General features: G+C 45.3%; 1 protein-coding gene across 1 annotated transcript in view; it reads left to right on the top strand.

Moving 5' to 3' along the window:
- CUNH17orf67 (chromosome unknown C17orf67 homolog) overlaps positions 1 to 961 on the top strand; it is a 31,094-nt gene extending 30,133 nt beyond the window's left edge. Inside the window, exon 4 of the mRNA XM_003795635.2 lies at positions 558 to 961. The gene's annotated coding sequence lies outside the window, so the exon portion shown is untranslated. The remainder of the gene's footprint in view (positions 1 to 557) is intronic.
- Positions 962 to 6,049: the final 5,088 nt, after the last annotated feature.

Raw genomic sequence — 6,049 nt, 5'->3', positions numbered from 1 at the left:
CATCTTCACCACCACCATCATCATTATCACCATCACCACCCCCATCACCACCATCATCTTCACCATCACCATCATCATTATCATCATCACCACCCCCATCACCACCATCATCTTCACCATCATCATCATCGTTATCATCATCACCATCACCAGCACTGCTGCCATCATCATTATTATCATCATCACCACCATCATCTTCACCACCCCCATCATCATTATCATCACCACCCCCATCACCACCATCATCTTCACCACCCCCATCATCATTATCATCACCACCCCCATCACCACCATCATCTTCACCATCATCATCATCATCATCACCATCACCAGCACTGCTGCCATCATCATTATTATCATCATCACCACCATCATTATCACCATCACCACCCCCATCACCACCATCATCTTCACCACCATCATCATTATCATCATCACCATCACCACCACCACCATGATCATCACCACCATCACCGTCATAATTACCACCACCATCATCACCAGCACCACTACTACCACCATAATCATCTTAACATTCTTTTCTTATTCTTTTTCAGCAAACATTTCTTAGGAAACAACCTGGACAATGTTCAAACAAGACAAATTTTCTTCTTTCATTTGTTGTTAAACTGCGGAAATGGATGTCTTCAGACCTCATGAGCTGTGGGTGTGCCAAAGTTTGCCTTGGGGATGGCAAATATATATACCGCTTCATTTTACTAACCAGCATAAATCATTAAAACTAATAGCCTAAAGTGTAGACTTCCCCAAAGATCTTTCTACCAGTGCTTAAGGGTGGGCAGAACAAGAATCTTACATGGGCTGATGGAGCTGGAACTCCAGACCAGCAGTTTGGGGCAGCTGCCTGCCCAAAGGATTTGGAAAAGGCTTGTTCAGAGTAATGAAGCACACCACTTGGGGATGCCAAGGTTTTTGTCATCTATTTTTTCCTTCTTCTTTTCTGTCCTAATAAACATTGGTGTTAAATCTACTTTCTGTGGTGTCTCTTTTCCTTTCCCTGTAAGAGGTGAAGCAGAGGGTCCCCTCCCTCATTTATCTTTGTGAATCTAGCATCAGAAAATTCACTGTTCTTAGAATAAATGAATGGATGAATGAACATTCAGCAATTTTATACAAGGGCCATATTTTTTTGGTGAAGAGATTATTTTTCCAAGGCCAGCTCTGGAAATAAGGCCACGACTCAATATGAGGTGCACACCCTGATCTTCCAGCAAAGCTGATGTTTCTTGTAGAAAGTGGGTTTCAGCTACTACGTGCCAGAGGCCCTCACCTGCCCCACAACTCCAGAATCAAAGATTGGACATTTAAAGACCAAAAAAAGCATAAATTCAGAGGGCAAGGGAAGGTGGGCCAAATGGTTCAGGGGAAAGGACTAGCATCTTTAAGAAAAGCTAAGAAGGAATGTCCACATACCTAGGCTGTAGAGGAGGGCTTGTCTCAAGGGAGGTTGGGTAGGTTTTCCTAGGGAGAAAGTTAGTTTGTTCAGATATACAGGGGATGGGTGGAAGAGCTGAGTTTTGAACCTAGGAAGCCCCTCACTACTCTGCCTCCCCCACCACCCTATGCCTCTGCCCTAAACCTGATATAGTTTTGCCTGGAATGCAATGATTTTCTAAACTGAGCTCGTGGAGGGCTGAGTGTGTGTCTTACTGGGATTCAGCTGCACCCTTCACCTAGAGGGGGCATCAGCTGTATGCCAGATGCTTCCGTGGGCCCTGACATTTAACGCAGGAACTTGCCCAGGGTACATGGAACAGTCTGTGTGGACAGACTGTTCCCTCAGCCCACCTCTCACCTGCCTCTCAGGGTGTTTTACAAGAACTAGGAGCTGCATATGTGCACGTGGGCAGACTGTAAAGGAATGAGACTGAAAGGTCCCAAAAGGAAAGGAGAGAAGCAGAATTAAAAATAAAGCAGACCTACTAACATGAAGCCAGTAGATGATCTAATACACGTCCACAGAGAGAAAAACTCGATTCAATTCAAAGAAGGGGGAGGGGAAGGAGGGAGGGAGGAGTGGGATTGGCGTGCTCCCTAGTAATGGGCACAATGTGGGGGTACATGGCACACCTCCTAGGGTTGGGACATAACTACAACAGGGTCTATATATAACAAATGCAAGCATTGTAACCTAATTCTTAGTGTCCTCAAATTAACCTGGGGAGAAAAAGATGAAAAAAAAAAAAAAGAAGCAGATCCACAGGGAGCCGATGTCTCATGCCCAGGCAGGGAAGGAAAGGCTTCATTATTCTAAGGACCTGAGGACGGGCTTATGTATCAGAAACCCCCTGGAGGAATAGAAGGGATTCTTCAGCAGTCACATGCAGCCTGGTTCCCAGCCTCTTTCTTCTCCCCTTGCCAAAAAGGCACATGTGGACTAAGGCGGTGAGCAGGTTCAGCAGTGATCTTGCTGCAACTTCACCCTCCTTAAAGCTTGGAAGAAGGCAAGTGAGTGACAACAGTCTTGACAGTGGCAGAAAGCAGCAGTTCAGAATGTAGACTTGGGGCCAGACTGCCTGCTTTTATATCCTGGTACCACCACTGACTAGCTGTGTGCCCTTTGGCAAGCTGATCAACCTCTCTGGGCCTCAGTTCCCTTATTTGTGAAATGAGAATAATCATAGTACTTAGTTCAAAATGTCATTGTTATAATTATTTTATGGAGTAAAACTGGTTATTACATAAAAAATTCTTGGGCATTAGTCTATTGATTAAGACAAAGTTGGTCAGTCTCTTTTTTTCCTATTTTCTTAAAAAATGTCTTTTTAGACCTAATTTTTTTTTAACTTAAGGAAGAGGTGGAGAGTGGTTGGGAGTCTGGGTAGAAAAGCCTCCCTGTTTGAGAAAGAGTTGCCATCTTTATGATATGGAATCTTCCTATTTATGAACATGGTCTATCTCCAGTTATTTAGGCCTTTTTTTTTTGAGACAGAGTTTCACTTTGTCACCCTTGGTAGAATGCCATGGTGTCACATCTCCCAGCTCACTCTTGGGCTTAAGTGATCCTCTTGCCTCAGCCTCCCGAGTAGCTGGGACTACAGGTGCCTGCCACAAGGCCTGGCTATTTTTTAGAGACAGGGTCTCGCTCTTGCTCAGGCTGGTCTCAAACTGGTGAGCTCAGGCAATTCACCTACCTCGGCCTCCCAAGTGCTGGGATTACAGGCGTGAGCCACCGTGCCTGGCCCAATTTAGGCCATTTTTTAATGTCTACTATTAACATTTTGTAATTTTCTTTATAAAAATTCTGTATACAATTTCTAAGCATTAATCCCAGATATAGTACTTGAAAATTTATAATTAGAATTTTCTTAAAATTATATTATTCTGATGCATGTAGGAATATTATTGATTTTTATGTATTGACTATACATGAAAAGGAAGCCTCCTTCCTGGGAAGGTTCTGTGGTGGAAGAGAAATACCTTTACCAAGGGTATTGCCAATGGGAGGCAGTTCATAGGCTTCTGAGCTGCTAGAAGCAGACTACCTGCATAACTTACTGACTAACACAACCTGCACTTTCTGAAACAGGCAGAGACCATGGGCTCTGATGTCCTGGGTATGGGGTTAGAAAGGATGGATATGAGAATTTTCAGAGGGAATTGTATTTTATGTTTTATTTAACCAGCACTGAGTCCCCTGCAGGGAAGTGCACTTATTCTTTTCACAGGTTCAAAGATAAATCAGATTCTAGTTAAAAACACTTGCAGTCTATCAGGGGAGACAGATACACAAGCAGGTAACTGCACTACAGATCAGGGGTTGGCAAACTTGTTCCATAAAGGGCCCAATAGTAAGTGTTTTTGACTTCTGGGCCATCTAGTCTGGTCACACCCACTCTGGTGTTGTATCTGTAAAGCATCCAAAGATAATAAGTAAACAAATGGGAGTGGCTACTCTGGAGGGGTAAGTAGGAGATGAGAGCAGGGCAAGGTGGTGTTGGGGAAAGAAATCTAGTTTTGGAGTAAGATGGATTCGAATTGCAACTTAAGCTCGTGCTGAGCCATGTGACCTAGGAGAGTCACTTAACCTCTGAGAGGCTATTGGTCCGCCATCTTTTTTTTTTTTTTTTTTGGCTAGGGCTGGGTTTGAACCCTCCACCTCCAGCATATGGGGCTGGTGCCTTTGAGCCACAGGCGCTGCCCGGTCTGCCCTCTTTATTTGGGATAACACTACCGGGCTCTACATTGCTGGGGGTAACTGCTAACAATGGATAACTGCTAACATTTTGCTGAGCACTTAAAATGTGCCAGGCACCGTGTTGATACCTTCACTGTGCTAATGCATTTAATCTTCACGATGACCCTGTGAGGTAGGGATGATTATTATACCCATTTTGCAGACGTGGACCCTTGAGGTTTAGTGATGTGCGGGAGTCATTAAATCACAACATTAGGAAGTGACTTGACCCGGATCCCACAGTGTTGGCTCCATGTTGTGCTTCCTTCCTAAGGCCCACAGCAAGCGCCCATCTCCAAGCCTGGCACATGGGAGCCGGTCAAGAAGCATACTAGTAGTCCCTTCTGACCTGCACTTGCAGTTACCAGAGGTCAATGGCAACCTGAAAATTATTCACTGGAAAATTCCAGAAGTAAACAATTCCTAAGTCTTAAATTGCATGCCTTCTTAGTAGTAGGATGAAATCTCTCACCATCTGGCTCCATCTCACTGGGTATGTGAATCCTCCCTTTGTTCAGAGTTTCCAGGCCTTAGACACTCCCAACCCTCTTGTCCCTGAGGTTATCAGGTATTAGACTGCTATGTTATGGCAGCATTTTTGCTCCAGGAACCCTTATTTTACTTAATAATGGCCTCAAATCATAAGAGCAGTGATGCTGGCAATTTAAGTATACCAAAAAGAAGCCACAGGTGCTTCCTTCATGTGAAAAGGTGAACGTTTTCAACTTAATGAGGAAAGAAAAACAATTGGAGGCTGAGGTTGTTAAGCTTTATGCCAAGACTGACTCTTCTATCCATGAAATTATGAGGAAGGGAAAAGGAATTCATGCTACTTTTGCTGTCAGACTTCAAACTGCAAAAGTGAACGGCGCACAGTGCGTGATCAGCGCCCAGTTAGGGTGCAGAGGCCTTAGGTTTGTGAGTGGAAGACAGGAAGAGACACGTGTTCTGATTAATGGGCATCAGGTTTGGTAACGTCTGCGATTTCAGGCAGCCCTGGGGGCTCCTCAAAGATAAGGGGAGACTATTGTGTCCTGCTGAAGCAGAAGCCAGGAGGGCTCTATTTCTGTGACTCGTCTCTCCAACCCTAGCTCTGTGCTTGGTTCCTAGGGGGCGCTCAATGAATATTTATTTGTTGAATTGTGAATTCTCTTCCTGTCCCTGCCGGGTGAGTTGCCAACACCAGTGCTCTGATAAGGCAGAGGGAAAAACTAACTCTTCCAAGGGGAAGAATCCGTCTGCCCGGTGGGAGGGGAGGAAAGGCATTTCAGGCTTGAGCTCTGTGCTCCAGTGCTAGATGCTGGCTTTTATTGCTCAGTGACTGCTGGGTCCAGTTTCTTGGTTTGTTCTTTCCCTCATTTATTCCCTGTGGATCAGGCACTGTGCTAGGGACTAGAAACGCCTCCTGGGGCTTCCACTCCCTCTGGGGTCAGCCTCGCAGAACAGGTTGGCCGATGCAGGTTATGAAGGAGAGGTCAAGATGCCCAGGTGTGTAGGGCATTAACAGGGAGCCCACGTAGAGCAGCTCGTCCAACAAGGCTTCCTGGAGGGGGCACCTTTGGGTTGCTTCAGTTCAGTGGTGTTGAGCATGTCCATGATGTCAGGCAACCATCACCAATGTGTAATTTCAGAACATCCCCAAATGAGACCTTTTACCCATCAAGCAGTCACTTCCCCCTTCTCCCTCCCTGTAGCTCCTGGCGGCCACAGATCTGTTTTCTGTCTCTCCAGAGTTGCCTATTCTGGATATTTCACATAAACCCAGCCATATAATGTGTGGCCTTTTGTATTTGGCTTCTTGCACTTAGAGCATCGTTTTAGGGGTATTGATGTTGTAGCCTGTTAAGGCCG

Source organism: Otolemur garnettii, unplaced genomic scaffold (genome assembly GCF_000181295.1).
Source record: "Otolemur garnettii isolate 467f Iridium unplaced genomic scaffold, OtoGar3 scaffold00094, whole genome shotgun sequence".
NCBI lineage: Eukaryota > Metazoa > Chordata > Mammalia > Primates > Galagidae > Otolemur > Otolemur garnettii.
This window is presented reverse-complemented; position numbering and strand designations above follow the sequence as displayed.